The 18,380-nt window shown below is 46.6% G+C and overlaps 1 protein-coding gene across 3 annotated transcripts in view; it reads right to left on the bottom strand.

Moving 5' to 3' along the window:
• LOC123758389 (ras-like GTP-binding protein RhoL) overlaps positions 1–18,380 on the bottom strand; it is a 179,258-nt gene that overhangs the window by 65,413 nt on the left and 95,465 nt on the right. The window contains exon 1 of one of the 3 annotated variants that reach the window (XR_011228055.1): positions 789–7,719. The exons of the other annotated variants lie outside the window; for them this stretch is intronic. The gene's annotated coding sequence lies outside the window, so the exon portion shown is untranslated. Of the gene's footprint in view, positions 1–788; positions 7,720–18,380 lie in introns of those variants that run through there. 3 annotated transcript variants of the gene reach the window in all.

Here is an 18,380-nt window from a genome sequence, read left to right as displayed (position 1 = left end):
GTTTGTGTTTAGATTGTATGTATGTGTATTGGTTTTTTGCTTGTTTTTTGTTTGTTTTATGCTCCATTGTTTTCCCGTGTCCCTTTGTTTTTCGTTCATGTTTCTGTCATTTATATATCCTGCTCTGTTACTCTGTCTCCGGGTTGGGTTGTTTGTTTCTGTAAAGGTTCATTTGATGATCGAGTGCTTCGGTGCCTTGTTTAATTTGTATGCCTGTATTTTATAATATAAAGAAAAAAAGTAGTCTTCTATGATATCACAATGACTATTGGGGTTACTGGCAACTCCAGCAACCCTCCTTGATTAGATTCCTAAGTTAACACTTCGTCTCTTGGACGATCAACAATCAATGACTAATTTATTACGGTAATACTGATAGTGACAATTACGTTAATTCGTTGCCCACAGCCGTTAGCAACAACTCTTACTTAAACTTAATCTTATCTCCTACAGAAAAGTCACTACTGTCACAACTGTCACTCGTAACTTGGAATTATGCAGACACTTGACCCGTCAAACATTCAGTGAATAATCCCCTTAATTACTGTACTATGGACAGCTAATTAATCCTAGCACGAATTGCGTTATCGGATACTATCATCCACTCGATAGTTTACTACAATTCTATGTCTAAAGTGCTATGAGGATGGCACTTAACCTTAACTGCTCTGAGCAATTAATTACTATCGTTTAGATCAATAATTAATTAGTCACGTACACGTTACCCTCAACACTGGCTCAATAGTTACAATATCAACGTAGTGAATTCCCTCTGGGGCACAACTTACCCTGATTGGATTCCTGGCTGCGCCACCAGGGGGTTCCGGCTGTCAGTAGTCGTCTGCCATTGTTGAGTGGTGGTTTGCTGTAGGGGGTGTGGAGCGCCCGCTGGTCGGGGCCCCGCCTACCGGTATCGACGCGGCTAGTACTAGCCGTATTCAGAGGATCGACACTGTGAGGCTGGACTTCTCTGCTGCTGTGGACTGGCCTGTTGTAGAGGTTGCTCTCCTGGACGTCCTCCGTGTTGACGTCCCCGAGCTCCTAGGCCTCGAGAAGTTCTCGCCTACCCGTGTTGCGGTGTCATTCGCCACGTCACATGTTTACCAGGAGTTTGTGGCTCGCTGGGATGGCCGCACGCTTCCTCTTCCGAATTCCGCTGTGTCTGTGGAGATCTCGGATCCCTGGGGGCCCTTGTCGTTTGTGAGTGTTCACGGCGTGCCGGTGACCTTCCCTGAGGCGGCCCTTATATCCTTGTTTATGCGGTTTGGGACGGTGGTGAAGCACCGGTTCAACGTTTTGAGTGCGGGCCGGCTGAAGGGGGTCCGGCTGGGTTCACGCACGCTTGTCATGCGGCTCACGAGCCCTATACTGTCCAGAGTCTCGTTTCGTGGGTTCTATCTGCGGACCTTTTATCAAGGTCAATCCTGCACGTGTTTCCGGTGTGGTGCTGAGGGCCATGTAGCTGCCGGTTGCGACGCTCCTCGTGCTGCGGCCCCTTCAATTTTCCTGGAGGATGACTTTCCCTGCTTGTCTGTGCATGAGGGGTCCCCGGCAGATTCTCGCTCTGTCCTGGTGCCTGGTGTGGTGCCTGCAGCGGTTATGGCGGGCGTTCCATCAGGCCCTGTTCTGTCTGACCCTGGTGTGTCTGCCCCGCCTGTGAGCTGTGCGGTCCTGGGGGCACCTGCTTCGGATCTTCGACGTTCGGTGGTTGCGGAGGTGCATCCGCAGCCGATTGCGTCCGTGGAGGCTTTGGATGGTGCTGTTGGGGTGGTACCTACTTCTCCTGCAGCCGGACCTGAGCTTCCCGGGGCTGTCGGGGTGGTGGTGGTGTGAGAGTCTCCCCCCCCCCTGCCCTCTACCTCATCACCTCTGGTAGCCTCCTCGTTCCCTCATGCCTCCTCTCCTGCGCCTGTTCCGTCGTCTCTGCTGGATATCTCATGTCTGCTGGAGTCTACCCTATCTTGAGGCCTATCTTGAGGTGATTTCGGGGCTTTAGTGTCCCCGCGGCCCGGTCCTCGACCAGGCCTCCACCCCCAGGAAGCAGCCCGTGACAGCTGACTAACTCCCAGGTACCTATTTACTGCTAGGTAACAGAGGCATCAGGGTGAAAGAAACTCTGCCAATTGGTTCTCGCCGGCGCCCGGGATCGAACCCGGGACCACAAGATCACGCGTCCAGTGTTCTGTCCGCTCAGCCACCGGCTCCCTACTACCCTGCCGCCTGCTGTGTCTCTTCCTTCTCCGATTCCGGTCTCCGTGACTGGTAGTGGCTTTTTGCCCCACGTTGTTGAGGCTACTGTTTTGTGTGATCGTGCTGCCCCGGCTTTGGGGCCGCCTGCCGATGTTTCTTCTGGGGCACCGTTTGCTGGGGGTGACAGTTCCGCCGATCAGCAGCCTCTTTTTAAGCGCCGTCGTTCGACTCGGGTTGCGTCACCTCGCCCGTCGTGGGCAGAGGAGCGTGATGCGATGGATGATGGTGCTGTGGCCGATGCTGTGTTGCCTCCTGTAGTGCTTTCTGTGTTAGACGCTGTTCCTCCTGCTGGTGGCTCCCCTCAGTGGGCGGTTGCCCCTGGTGATCGCGACCTAGTCGTGGTGTTGTCGAAGGAGGTGCGGTGGGGGGGCCTCTGCTCCTGTTCCAGTTGGTGGGGGCTCAGGGGCCCCTGCGGAGCCGCCCACCGTGGGAATCGGTGCGGTGCCCGGCGTCGAATGGAGTGCACGCCTTAGTGGGTGGGCTGGCGTACGGCTTGCCGTGCAGCCCGGGTGTGCTTCCGTGTGTGCAGCCCTGTGACCAGCTTCCTAGGGAGAAACCCATCCCTTTCGTCCTCCCGTCCGGCGAGGAAGTCGACAGAACTCAGGTGACTGTGACTTTTGAATATGATGACCTGGTGCGTCCTTTTCCCTGGTGCCCTTCTACCGTCTGGGTTCCACGGGTGCGGCAATTTGTCTCGGGAGTGCCGAATTCGATGCCTCTGCCTACTGCGACTCCTGGATGTCCAATTCCTGACGGTGACCAACTTCTTTGGGAAGCTTATTGCTTATACTTTCCAGCTCGAGATTACCCGGAGAAGTATGAGTGATTGGGTGATTGGTGTCTGTGTTGTGCGTGATGTTTCCCCGGTGCCTGCGTGCACAGGTGGGTGTCCTTGTCTGTGCGTGTGGGTGTTGTTCCTGGCTCTGCGTGGCCTGTTTTGTTGTATTTGCGGGATGTTTTGTGCTTTGCCTTTGGTATGGGAGGTTGTGTTGTGGTTGTTTGCGGTTGAGGGTGTTTGGTGTTATTTCATTTGTGTTGTTAAGCGCGCCCCGTGTCTTGTATTAGGGTGGCGGGCGATGTGGTTGTGTATGTCGCTTGTGTGCGTGTGTTTATTTTCTTGTCTTCATGATGGCCTTATTCTTTGTATACTATTTCTGTTATTTATGTTATTTATGTTCTTGTGTGTAGTTTTTTTGTTTTATGCGGTTTCTTTGCTTGTTTCTCTGTGTGTTTTCTGTTTCTTTCCTGGCTCCTGCGTGGGCCTGCTTTGCTTTGTACCCAATTTGTTATTTATGCCTTTTTTATGGTGTGTGGTGCAAGCCTTGTGCGTGTTCTTGTGCTCCTTTGTATATTTATCTTTATATTCTTGTTTTGTTGTTGTTCTTTTTGCTTTTTATATGATGTGCTCTGTCTCTTTCCTGTGCCATACGATTTTGTACAAGTGCCAAAGTACAAGCACTTGTTATGTGCTTGTGCTTTGGCTTTTTATATCAAATAAAAAAACTTACCCGATTAATTCAAGGTGACTAGTTAACTATCCCATGGACCGACATTAATCACCACGTCTACGTTACTTACCAATGACTTTACTCTCCAAAGACTCAATCAAATTACCTGTCCAACTGACAGATACTTAATAACAGATGTTACGTTAATGCAAACAATGTAGCTTACGTGTGAGTCGATCAAACCCTAATCGGAGTTAAGTACTTTGACTTCCGTGAATCCTTAATTACCTATCAACTGATAGATAATTTGCAACAGTTACTTAATGCAAGCCTTCAGCCCTACCGGAATTCCTACACCACCGTCTAAATTTGCCTGAAGTTACTGATTGGCCCCAATCCCTTGACCGACCAATCAGCTGTTCCTTGGAAGATAATTAACCCAAAATGTATCTACGTTAATTCGAACTGTCTTTCACGACGGTACCTCTACTAGCAATGGTTGTTCCGTTAGTGATGTTAATTACACTACTCAATTAACGCTCACGGAATCCTTGAATTCGATGACAATCCAATATAGACCCAGTACTCGTCACACTGACGAGTTCATCCATGACACAGTAACACAACACTCGGTGAACTAATAAACTTAATTAGAATCACGGTCAAAAAATTACAACCCGTTGCAATGACAATTACTGAAACACAGCAATAACACACTCGGTAATCTTGTAAGCTAAATTAGACCCAATAACTGCATCTCGTTGCACTGGCAACGCACTGCACTGAAAACACAGTATTAACACACTTGGCTTTGTGACACTATAATTATATATCGTACCCACTGACCTCACCTGTAGCTCTCTGCTATTAAACGCTATGTGGAACACTAAGGAGATAATCCCTCTCCTAATCAACTTGGACACGTGATTAGCGATCCCACGGCTCGATAATTACTCCCATGAATTTACGTTACTCATCAGAGCTGTCACACCCAACAGCGGCGTCAATCACTCTTCTTCTTGAGAATAGGTGCAGTTTGCATGAAGGGGTAACCCTCCCGATGACTGCACCAGGACAGATGTAAGGAGACGCGTTGATGGTGAGGAGGAGAAGAAAGTCAAAAGCGGGAGATGTGATGGGCCGTAGAGAGAGGAGTGGCGACGAAAACAGAGGCGAACGTTAGAGGGAGACACCCCGCACCGGGGGGCGGGGCGTCGTGGTCACGGCGGCAGCTGATCCAGGCACGGCGTAGCCGTGTGTGCAAGATGGGAACTAATACTTCTCCAGAAACTTGCGTATCGGAAAGCGCAAGCAGTACGCTTCCCAAATCACCCACAGGTCGGCGGGCAGCCGGCCATCAGGCAGTACCCTCGGCTGAGACATCCTATCCGGCACCCTATAAACAAACACCGTCTTAGACGATACCCAGATAGTGGACGAGCACCATGGGATCGGAAGCACCCGGGCATCCCAATAAGGGCCCAACTCCGGACCCTCACAGGGCATGACCCCAGCAGACGGGACTAGACAACCACCAGACCGGGGCAATGAAGGAGGGGGAACAGCAGGGGATGCAGGCGCGGCAGCGACCCCACCACAGGGCACAGGAGCCGAGGCCCCCCGGTGAACATCTTTCCGCAACATCACGACGAGGTCCCGATCATCAGGGACAACCCCCCACTGCGGGGATCCAACAGCAGGTGACGCAGGAAGGGGGACACAGGTAGCAACTTCGGAGCCCCGCACAGCACCATCATCCACGGTGGGGGGCGCCAGATCACCATACTCCCCCACCTCCTCCCAAGGCACACCACGAAGGGGAGACACACTCCGAGCCCGCCGCGAACGCTTCAAGACAGGCCGCACCACACCACGCCCAGCAGGCCCCTCCGCAGGCATGGCCACCATCTTTACATCCACACAGGCCACACCCGCACCGTCCGAAGAGTCCACAGAGGCCACATCACCCACACTGTCTACATCATCCACGGAAACAGCCTCAGAACACCGACGTGCACGCTTCTGCAAAGGAATGGAAAGAGCAGAACTACAGTCGTTAATACTCACAGGCACGGCAGGCACCTCCCCCTGCCGAAGCACCCCCTCCAAAACAGCAGAACCCGCGTCCCCGGGAGCCGTTACCACATCCACAGGCGGGGGTGGGACATGAACCTCCACCGGGACACCCTGCACTACACGCAGCGCAGGCGACGCCCCGTCACCCTCACACACCAGCTCAACAACCCCAGGGGCCACAGCAGTCACCTGATGTGTCGCACGGGCCAGAGAACTCGCCTCAACAGGCGGAGCAGCAGACAGGCAGTCAGGCGCCTCAGGCACAGCACCCACACCGTCCGAACGCAACAGGGGCGGAAAATCCTCCGCACGAAGAACATGCACCCGACCAGTTGCTCCCACGTCGCACGCCGCAGCCAGATGACCTTCGTGACCACACCGATAACAGGTGCGCGGTTGACCCCGGTACTGGCAGCGGAGCGTGTAACCCAACACGGACATCGACGACGGTACACTACACTTCAGCGACATCGTCAGGGTGCGGGAGCCGTCAAGCATACCAACACAGTGCCCGGCAACGACCTTATTCCATCGAACACTTAACACAGCCCCAAACCGTTCGAAACAGGAGGTTAAAAAGTCGTCCTGAAATTCGAAGGGGGCACCATGCACCGTCACAGACGTCAAGGTGACACTGAGATTCACTACCTTAACGGAGCCAGCAGTATCAGGGAGAGGGTAAACACGCCCCTCACACCGCTCGAGAAACGCCTGAAAGGCAGCCTGGAGGCGGAACTTGACCACAGCACGGTGGCCCTGAAGCAACTGGATGCCCACCAGGTCCGACAGCTCCACATGCAGCACGTCCACCAGGGCGACACCAACCAATGGATGGTCCACCGGCACCGTAAACGCCAGACCAGCTGACAGCGTCCTCGTCATTGGAGGGCGAGACGTCCCCATGGCTAAGCAAACGTCACCCTGTCAATGGCAAACCACCACCAGCAGGGCAAACAAGAGATCACCCAACGTAAACACGAGCCAGAAGCGGAGAAACCTCAGGAACGTCCGACCTGGCCGGCGGTCACCACGCAACTCCTCAATCACTCTTCAACTACAAATCCACCAAGTTTACGTTAAACAGGTTAGCTACACATATATATAAAATTACATTTGTCACAGCCTAGGAAAACACAACACTATAAAATCACACACAGGTAACACTCCACAATATCTTATGCCAGGATATCTTCGGTGTTACAACACTTTACTACCATAATATGATGACCGGAACTGGTTCTCCTGAATAGGACTTCACATGTGGACACTGGAAAATGGCATAAACAATTCACCTAGAAATGTAATCAACACATAATCCCACCAGTATAGAGTATAATAACTCTTGAACGGCTATTTACCTGTCCGACTATACTACACACTGAATGTGTTTCCAGTGTGACCAAACACACTCTCGTCTGCACACATGCACTCAGTTCAATCCCTCCTTGACTGACAAGATGTAATATAGGCGAATCTTATGCGCACCGCACTTCCCGTTCACCAAACAAGTGCTATAGAGACAATGTGAGCGGATCACCAGACCTCGAAATCAGGCTTAAAGATATAAATCGTCAATACAACACAAGGGGTAATCCACAGGGAAATAGCAGTTAGGTTATATAGACTACGTCTAGGTTACAGATGCAACTGGGAGATTGGTGAACCCCGACAGAGAGAGTGCATCTTCTGCCAAACTGTCACAGAAAAGCCATTACTTCACTATCTTCTAGAAGGTGAAGCAACCAATGACCTTAGAAGAGCTTTAAGAGTTCCTGAATCATGCAGTGGCCACCCTGAAGCCATCAACACAGCCACTCTCCTGGTCAACAAAGGTGTTCAGCAGCTGGACACCCTCATAAAGACTGTGAAGCAGTATCCTCCCCCGCGATAACAGCTTGATGGTTAAATGCAAACTCAGAATACTGAGAAAAAAAAATTGTACCACTTACGGGCTATTCATGCCCGTGCCACCTCTTGGGTGACTTAATCTTCATCAATCAATTAATCAATCACAAGGGGTACTCACTCAATTACACCCAGGCCGGTCTACAGACATACCACCCCCATGTAAACTTGAAGACTGAAGCACTGTAGTCTCGGAGATTAGCGGCGTCCACCTTCCCAAGGTGACTCGGCTAGGCTAGGAGTGACCTTGGATGGAGTACACAGGGCTGGGCACAGTTAGTACCCACCCTCACTTGCTGGCTTTGTCCCACCCTCAGGGCGAAGCAGCGTGCTTGCTAAAAAATGGTGGCAAACACGGCGAACGGCAATGTCCCACACTGGGACCAAAATTCCCACAAATTTCTGGTGGAAAAACTGCCTTGAACACTGCCAAGTCATCCCAGATATCTTAACTGTTAAGAGACGTAAGCAGGAGATACGAAGAAGTTTCATGATGACTGGAGATGGGGATTCACAAGAAAATCTGTTGCTACCTGCTCGTGTCCTTGCCCACTGCTACTTTTCCAGTCTTGTACACTTTCCTGAATTGCACGCCAAATACAATGAGTTTCTGGATTCTGCTCATTCCCTACGGACACACGTCGATATCCCACGAATACAAAATGTACTTAGAAGCCACTAGAGACAGTAGTTTCACTTGGTTGGCCGACCAAGCGAAAACCATGTAAGGAAAGCGTAGTGGCTATGTGCAGAATGTCGTCTTGGGACTAGAACGGGAAGATGCTGGCTTACTGTTCCCTCCTCACACTAACCAATCACAGAGACGCGCACCTGGGAGCCTAAGACTCTTAGCCAATCATGGCTCCTCCTGGCTTGTCGTGCTCGCTACCTCACACGGCGTCTGTCTTGGTTACTATGGGAATGGCTCCAGGTGGCTGGTACCTCATGGCTTCCCTGCCGCTCCACTCGTCTCCCACAATCTTGCAGTAAAACTGCTACATGAGCTAATAATTTTTCACAAATGCGTTACAATGGCCATAGCAACATATTTGGAATGCTGATGGCCTAGGATCTCCAACGAGCCTAAGCACTTGATGTCGTGAGTACGGATTACCAATTCTAGACCGAGTGCACGTCCATTTACGTACCTGGGTGCACGGCAGTGCTCGTGCCCCCCCCCCCCACACCCTCCAGTAGAAGATTTAGCTGGTGAAAATCCATACCCTCACACCCTGCGCTGCTTCAGGTGTCAGAAACACGGCCGCCATTAATCACGCTGTACCGGACAAGAGAGAGATGCGGAGTGTGCAGCCTGAGGCATTCAACCGAAGACTAGCCAAGCTCATTCAAACCAGACCACAACAGCCAAATATCCAAATTGTGGAGGCAAACATCATGCCTGGAGCACAACCTGCTCTGCACGGAAAGAAAAGGGGCAGACAGCTCAGGCCAGGATTAACACAGAGACCAGCACTACATGCACCAACCAACCCAACCTCTTTAAATAACGTCGCTTTTCACTCGTATGCGTGATATGGCCAAAAGTGGACGGAATTTTAAACGAAATTGGCTCACGAAAGGGATGTACTGTCCTATTTTGTGTTTGGGGTCCTCCAGCTTAAGTCTGTTAGGATAGGAAAAGAAACTTTCAGTTAACGGTTTTCATGGGTTTTTGAATCCTTAGAAGAAGTTCCTGCCCTCCTAACCTACCAGAAAAAGTAAAAGTCCTGCAAGGGAAACCTCTATGCTTGGAAAAGCTATATATATATAATATATATATATATATATAATATATAAATATATATATATAAATATATATATATATATATATATATATATATATATATATATATATATATATATATATATATATATATATTATATATATATATATATATTATATATATATATATATATATTATATATATATTATATATATATATAATATATATTATATAATAATATATATATATATTATATAATATATATATATTATATAATATATATATATTATATAATATATATATATATATATATATTATATATAATATATATATAATAGAAAAGCTATATATTTATATATAGCTATATAAAAGCAGAATTATACTTGGCTGTCCTATAACTACTAAAGTTCTCAACATGCGGAAAGAATTAAATATACTTTACAACATTGTGTCAGTTGAACTGTTAGAACAAATATGAAATGGAACCAGCGAGTCTAAATGGATTCAAAGAACAGCCACTCATATTAAAATGATGGGACTGCACGATGTATATACAGATGAAAGAGTACAGCACTTCCTTCCACCCTGGCAGATAGTACCTTTTGACATCCTGACCCCTGCATACCCCACCAAGAAACTAATCACAAACAACCCTCATGCTCAGCTTGCTGCTAAATTAAGCACCATAGAACACATTTACAATATACAAGCTGAAAACAATATAGCACAGATCATATACACTGACGGATCACTCAATACAGCTACGGGGAGGGCAGGAAGTGCTGTTATTGCTCATCAGCCTGATGGCAGCACAATTCAAAAGAATATCTGAATTAGTAACTGGGCATCCACAATGCAAGCCGAGTTGGTAGCAATACTGGTAACACTCGAAATTATTGACAACACTGAAGTAAATAGGTTAATTATTTCCGACTCCCTTTCCTCACTACGAGCAATGAACAGTTTGCAATCAAGTAATAACGTGCTTGTCTTGGAAGTTAACGTCTCCCAGGTCCCCAACACGCACCCTCAGACGAGGGATCCGGACAGAGGGCACCACCACAGGGGCACCAGCGGCCACGGTCACACCACCGGATGACTGCCGGGAACCCGAGCGGCGCGCACCCGCAGCAGATAACGGGACCTGCACCTCCTCATCTCCGGAATCCTCACCCTGAGGGAGCGGCAGGAAATCCTCTTCTCTGAACAAGTTGACAGGAGCAGTGGGGGCCGCAGAGCACCTAGCAGCTTGATGCCCCAACAAGCCACACCGGAAACAGGTACGGGGCTGCCGGGCATAAAACACCTGGATATAGTAACCCATCAGCCGGACAGAAGACGGTATATCCGACCGCAGGCGCATACCAAAGGTACGAATGTTCGTCCTCCGCCCTGCATTCCTCCCCAAGGAGAGCGTATTCACTCATACGATGACATCAGCTCCATACCTCCCGAAGTAACGCCGGAGGAGGTCGTCAGGGAACTCCAGGGGCGCACCATGGACACTGACATAAGTCAGGCCACCACTGCGATCCGAAATCGCCACAGAGCCAGCACCATCCGGCAACGGCAACGTACGCCCCCTCGTACCGACGTAGGAAGTCCCAGTACTCCACCTCACTCACGAACTTGATAACAACCCGGTGGGCCGTAACAAGCTCAACACCGTAGATAGCCTCCACCGGGATACGAAGCATGTCACACATTACTAACTCTATGTCCGGATATCTAGCTTTACTAGTGAACTCCAGTCCCACGGAGTTCACAAGCACAACAGGAGGAAGATGGCCCCCATGTCATAAGCGCCACGTCAACACGCAGCCAGGCAGCAATACAACTGGGAGGGCAGAGACGCCCACACCCCCTGGCGACGAAATCGGCAAACACCCCAACTACCAGAGGCCAGGCGACACGTCTGTACCTCACGGCAGCTCCAGGTGGACTCAATAAAGGCAGTATTGAACGGAATCTTGAGTTATCAAATAGGTCCCTTAAAAGTGTCATTAGACGAGAACTCCTGGATGGATTTGAAGAAAGTACAACTGTGCAAACTGGAACTAGCAGGTCCATTGTTCATCACAATGAAATGTGTGAAGTAAAACATGTGTATGAGGCAAGTAACAAAGTAACTAGACTAACAGATGTTGTCACAGCTCGAATAAGACTTGGCAACAAAGACTCTGGCAGTTCGGTTTGTATAGGGATCTAGATAAAGTAAAGTGTTAAGTGTGTGGACATAGACAGGGACACACACTCGAACACTATATCTTGGATTGTAGTAAAATTGAGCCATTAAGAGATAAATCTAAGCTCACTCTGTATGATATGGCAACCTATCTTATTACCATGGATAAATTACCTGAAATCCTTGCACTGTATCCATATTTCGCTTCCAGTAGATAAACGACATATGAGATGAAGAAACAAGTAGTGTACTGGGCAGACTAATAATAAACAGAAGCTACCCATGACTATCTCCTTTGGTCAAACTATTATGTATTAGCGATAAGACCTACCATTAATGTATAATGACTTACTGTAAATATATAGCTCTTGAAATAGCACTTTCTCTGTAACTAGCTGACATTGTAACTATAAGGTGTGAAAGGTAGATGAAATTGTTTATGTAATAATCTAAGATGAGGTCTGATAAAGACCTTTTGTACCCTCTGTAATGTTTTTTGCGCTACCGCTCACAGGATGGGTATGGGGTGCACAATAAACTAGCCGCATCCGGCGGCAACAATCAAAATTGGAAAAGCTGGATCCCTCAGAAAGATGCAGGTGAGGACAGTACCACATTACTGTCTCTCCTCCTCAGCCTCTCCTAACCTTAATCCTCTCCCTTAATCCCTCTTAATCCTCTTCCCCTTAACTTGCTGTTTGAAAAAAAAATCCAAAATTTATTTTCAATTATTTTTCATTTTCAAATTACATCCATTTTCGGCCAAATTCAGACGTAATGTGTAAGAGGAGAGGTTGCACCAACACGACCGTCTGGAACACTCGTGCACAACCACAACAGACACACACTCTCAAAACAAAATTTCCCGAATCTACGTACTCTAGATCAGAAAATAAACAAAAATGCTGCAGAAATACAACAAAAGCAAAAAAGCAAAAAGCAATTACTTTCGGAATCAACACTTGCGAGGTGGAGAATATTGACGTCGATTCTAAAGAGGAGTTCTACTAGAACAGGTAACACCAACCGAAACCATCGTCTGCCCATTATGAATACTGCAGTGGCACATACAAGGCTCTTGGAAATAAAAACCACACCCTTCAGGAAGCTGCAATCAGTACGAAAGTAGATATAATCGTTTTTGAAGAAACTATTTTTCCTAGCCACGAAGTCCTTCAGATTATCTGTATATCAGCACTATATTATATCGTATTAACAGGGAAGACAAAGAGAGTTAATGACCCAAGTCAGAAACACCATACCCCAAGCAAGAAGCCAGTTTCAAACCACCCAGTTTCATGTGGGGATGGAGTTGCAGTAAGAGTGAATATGGCTAATATTGAGCTCCTCATATGCAACATCGACAAGCCCCCTAGACGTAAACTAGAAGCAGAGGCAGTGCTGGTCTTGGCCACGCATGAAAATGTAATTATTGCTGGGGGATTTCAATGCTCATCTCCAAGAGTTAAGTGCGACTGGGCCAGCCAATGCAGATGGACGCCTTTTAGCCGCAGCTCTGCGAGAAATACCTGAAATTACACTTCTCAAGACTGGGGAACCCCACTCACATTCAAGGGGGTTATCATGATCTTACATTAATCTCAACAGCACTCAAGCATCAGGCGAAGTGGGAGGTAGACCCAGTGATCACCAATGACCACTATGCCATTGTCACAACACTAAACATAGAACGACCTTCTACACCACCTGTACAACCCAGGTGGAATTTAAAAAAAACCAACTGGAATATATACCAAGAGGAACTTGAAAAATGCCACCTGAGGATTTGAACATTCACGAGACCAATCTGCAGGAAACCATTGCAGCTGCTGCAAATAAAGCTATTCCAATCATTATCACAGGAAACACAAAACGAAAGAACTATTGATTCTATAGTAATGAAGTTAAAGAACAAAACCACAGAGTGAACATCTTCAGAAAACATCTAAAGAGAAACCTCACACCAGAAGGAAGAACTATGATAAGAGCGGTGATATCTGAAGCAAGACGAGTTTCTAGAGAGGTAAAGGAGGCAAGATGGTTAGAGTGGTGTCAAATTTTAAATGAACATAGTAGTCTTGGTAAGTTATTGAGTCAGATTAAAACCATATCAGGTCGACTAGCCCGAACACAGGCATGTATTCAACCATTGCAGGAGGCTCAGAGACTTGCTCTCCAACTTGTAGAAAGAACAGCTTCATATCAGCTTCCTGTAATGGTCAGAAGGCAGCAAGAAGAATTAAAACAAGAGAGGATGACGGCCGTTCTTGAGAGCATAGCTACAAAAGACGAATGTGACTGTCCCTTCACCAAACAAGAACTAATCAGAGCCAAAAAAAAATTGTAAGGACACTGTACCAGGTGCTGATAACATTCATACTCAATGATCGCACACCAGGAGCTGCTGGAGAACAAGGAATATTTGACGTTACCAATACATCTTGGCAGCAAGGCAAACTGCTGACCTCATGGAAGAATGCAAACATCATTCCAATTCCTAAGACGAAAGAACCTGGCAGTTACAGACTCATTTCATTAACATCATGCATTAGAAAAACTGCGGATGGATGGTCGTATGGACCTGCATAAACACATATTTGGCTTCACTAGAGGAGTAGGTACTGCCAACTGCATAGCAACATTACTAGGAATAGTTAACTTAGGTCCAGCTATAGTGATCTTCCTTAATCTAGAAAATGCATTCGAACTTGCAAGCCCGCTAGCAATTTTGCACACCTTAGTTAAAAAAAGATGAAAAGGGGAAATATGCTAGGATGGGTTCAAGATTACCTAAGTCACAGGTATGCCAGAGTAAAGCTGCAAGGACAAGTGTTGGACTACCACTTGCATGAGAATGGGACTCCTCAAGGAGGAGTCCTCAGTCCAAGTCTTTTTAACATCCTTATGGATAACCTTGTTACCATGACATTTGCAAAAGGGGTTAAATTGCTAAGCTATGCTGATGATATAGCATTAGTCATTACAGGTCCTTCATTTTTAAATAAAGGACAAGGGGCGTTATCTAAAGTAGTATCTGAATGTAGTATTTTAGGGCTAAAAATATCTGCACAGAAGTCTAAGGCAATGAGACTAGGTGGCAACACTCCAGACAGGCACCTACACATTCAAGACATTATTCTTCAGTGGGTTACACAATATCAATATCTCGGAGTATAGATAGATTCTAAAATGACATTCATCAAGCAAATTCAATATCTGAAGGAGACAGGAAAATCACGACTGAATATAAAGAGAGCAATCACAGGGCTCCGTCTAGGAGCTGGACACAAAATGTTAAGAATGTTTTACATACACGCTGTTCGTTCCCTAGTTGATTATGCAGCACCTGCCTTACTCACTCTTTCTCCTGGCCAGTGGGCAAACGTTGAGGTTATTCAAAATAATGCAATGCGACTCATAACATGGGCTCCCAAATGAACTAAGATACTGAACCTAATAGTAGAAACCAAACTAGCATCATTTGAAATAAGAGTAAACGGGATTACTGCGTGCAGAATAACGAAGATATTGACTAGACCTTGAATCAGTTCACTTAAAGATATAACCACTGGAGCACTAACTCGGGACAGAAGAGATTCAAATAGCAACAGGTGGACCCATTGTGCGATAAACCCCATCAATACATTCGATATAACATAAAATCACTGAGAGGGGTGTCGACGAAGTACATGCAGACTTTGCTATGCAAGCCCCTTGGGAATCTCTGCCAGCTGACTTTAAAATTATGGCTGTGGGGAAATTCCAGGCAGCTAATCTCTCTTTTTTTCAAATTGACTTTAATAAAATAAAGTTATGTCTTATTTATTTTTCTTAGTAAGTAAGAATTAATTGAGTGGACTGTATATACTTGTAAACTGCCTGAAATCTTCTTACACACTATTGGGAGGGACAATTGGTAGCCTAAACCACTTTGTTATGGCTCTTTCTTAAACTACCAATTGTTTACCTTTTAATCTGTTATACAGTATACCACATATGGTGGTCTATTCTACTAATAATAATTAATTATGACTACTACTACTAAGAGTATTAATGGCTTAGTTGTGCCAGTAGAGTGGGCCTGGTAAGGCGTGTAGGTGTAGCCTCAGATTGGGTGTGGCCCTGTGCCTCCTGGTGCCACGTAATGGCGGCTTGTGGGAAGGACAAAGCTTGACAAACAATAGTTAATGTGTATGAGCCAACTGTCTGCTCAACTTCTTGATGCTCCTCTCACCATTTACCTGTATGGGATGCAAGGAATTAATCAAAGTTCCCTAAACATATCAATTACAGGTATGACATGAACGGTGAGGGTTGTAAATGGAGTACACGTACATTGTGTTTGGGGTTCTCCCACGACCTAACCATCTACCCAACAATATTAAACAGTGCACTAGAATAATATACAATACTTGGTAGACAGATACAGTCGTTGTTGTGATGTTGATAGGCTATGTTGCTGGTTGTTTCACCAGCTCTAGAGCCAAATACAGCGTAGTGGCTGTTGTGGTTTGTTATGCGGGAGCCTTGCTCTCCCTTTGTTATTGTTCTTATGATGCGGGAGCCTTCCTCCCACCCCGGGCCAACGCCCTTATGCTGGTTCCTCTCTCAAAGTAATTTTACATTAACAAAGGAACCTAGCTACAATACGGTGTTAATAATTATATTCAGTCTTATTGAATACTTTTTTGTTAACTCTAGATACTAAACTAGTCTATTAACAATGTTTCATAATGTAAATATACGATGACTTCCATGACGTCACGGAGTCGATGACGTCACGGAGTCTCCCATTTTCCATCCTGAAGGGAATACAGACTAAGGGAGACTGTGTTATTTGTGTGTGTGTGTTTGTGTGTGTCGGTTTCCCGACATAATTCCCGTGGGGCAGAACACTGGTCGAAGTCCCGGTAAGGACTGTGATCACTTTATTCTTCTCCCTCAGAATTATAGTGCATGCTTTAATTTGAGTTTACATTGTTGTGCAGCAGTCCGTTGGGGACGTATGTCCCGTACTGGCGTATCGGGTGCTGGAAGTCGTTGTACGTCTTCTTTCCTGGCCAGTTCTAAAGGTACTAATTTCTCTAAAGTTTTGAGAGTAGTGTTGCCTTTGCATTTTACTTTCACTATTCTCAAGATGCCCTGGCTGTCTGGATGAACAGAGACTATTTCACCTATAGGCCACTCTGAGCGTGGTCCATCACTATCCACCAGAACTATGTCACCAGGGTTCATGTTAATTCTGTTATAGGGATTGTTTGCCCCGTAATGATACTCCCTCAGAGCTGTTAGGTATTCACGAGTCCATACGTCATTCCACCGACTTATCACCCTTGAAAGATGTTTGAAACGTTGAACCAAATCACTCTCTTTGACATATGAAGGATCCTCTGGTTCCTCATCCGTAAGGGACACAAGTGTTTTGAGAGGTCTCCCATACATCAGATGAGCTGGACTTAATGGTTCACGCTGCAAAACATCATCAGAGAGGTAGGTAAGTGGTCGGTTGTTAACTCGTGCTTCTATTTCTATGATTACTGTTTGAAGCTCCTGAAGGTCAATCTTTTGGCGGTGTAGGGTTTTCCGTAAAGACCGTTTCACCGTACCAACCATCCGTTCATAGAAGCCTCCATGCCATGGTGCTCAGGGAGGTATGAATTTCCAATGGCACTGCCGTTGAGTTAGGGCTGTGCGTACCTTTGGGTGTGTCCAGATTTTCCTCAGGCATGCTTCTCCTGCCACCAAGTTGGACCCATTGTCTGAAATCATTAACTTGGGACAAGATCTACGTGAAGCAAACCTGCGGAAAGCCTGTAAGAATGCTTCGGCACTCATATCGGGAGTCACTTCTAGATGGACTGCCCTTGTTGTGGCACAAGTAAAAAGACAGATATAGGCCTTTGCTGGTTTCTTGTCTTTAGTGCCTGTCAGTGTTAGTGCTCCTGTGAAATCTACTCCTGTTGTCTCAAAAGGATGAATATGTACGACTCGTTCCTTCGGAAGTGGAGGAGGGCCAGGATATGGACACACTCTGGCATCGTATCTCCGGCATACAACACAGGATTTGATTATGGATTTTACTGTCTGTCTACCTTGGGGTAGCCAGTACTGTTGTCTTAATTCTGTGAGAGTATCTAATACCCCACCATGCAGAGTACTGTATTTGTGTATATGTAACACAATTAGTTTGCTTACTATGTGGTGACGAGGGAGCAATATTGGATTTTTTGCTTCCAGATCTATGTCAGCATGTTGTAAGCGTCCTCCGCATCTTATCAAGTTATAATTGTCAGTGTCTAACCAGAGACCCAGATCATGTTGTAGCTTCTTAGGAACATTGTCAATTTCTGTCCCGAATGTGTCGGTCTGAGCTCTTTTAACCCAGTACCTTAAGGCACTAGGTAATTCATGCTTGATTCCTATTTTCTTTAGAAAATCAAACACTACTTGGGTGACACCTACAAGTTTGTTCAGTTCAGAGTACCGAGCAAGATCAATTACCAAAGTCCGAGGTAGTTCCGGGTTCTCAGTGGGAACAGTGACATTGGTCACAATGACTTGTGGCTTTTGTTCAGGCCACTGGTCGCTGATTAGCCACTGAGGTCCATTGAACCACATCTCTGCCTTTGTTAATTGCCGTAAAGTCAGGCCTCGGGAGAGATAGTCAGCTGGATTCTCTTTAGTAGGTACATATCTTAGTTTATACCCTGCTGACAACTCTCGTATTTCCTTAACGCGGTTACTCACGTAAGGATTCTTACTGTTATTGTTTTTAACCCACTGTAGCACTGC

This window comes from Procambarus clarkii, chromosome 11, assembly GCF_040958095.1.
Source record: "Procambarus clarkii isolate CNS0578487 chromosome 11, FALCON_Pclarkii_2.0, whole genome shotgun sequence".
Classification (NCBI taxonomy): domain Eukaryota; kingdom Metazoa; phylum Arthropoda; class Malacostraca; order Decapoda; family Cambaridae; genus Procambarus; species Procambarus clarkii.
Note: the sequence above shows the minus strand (reverse complement) of the source record. Positions and strands in the feature narration are given on the sequence as shown.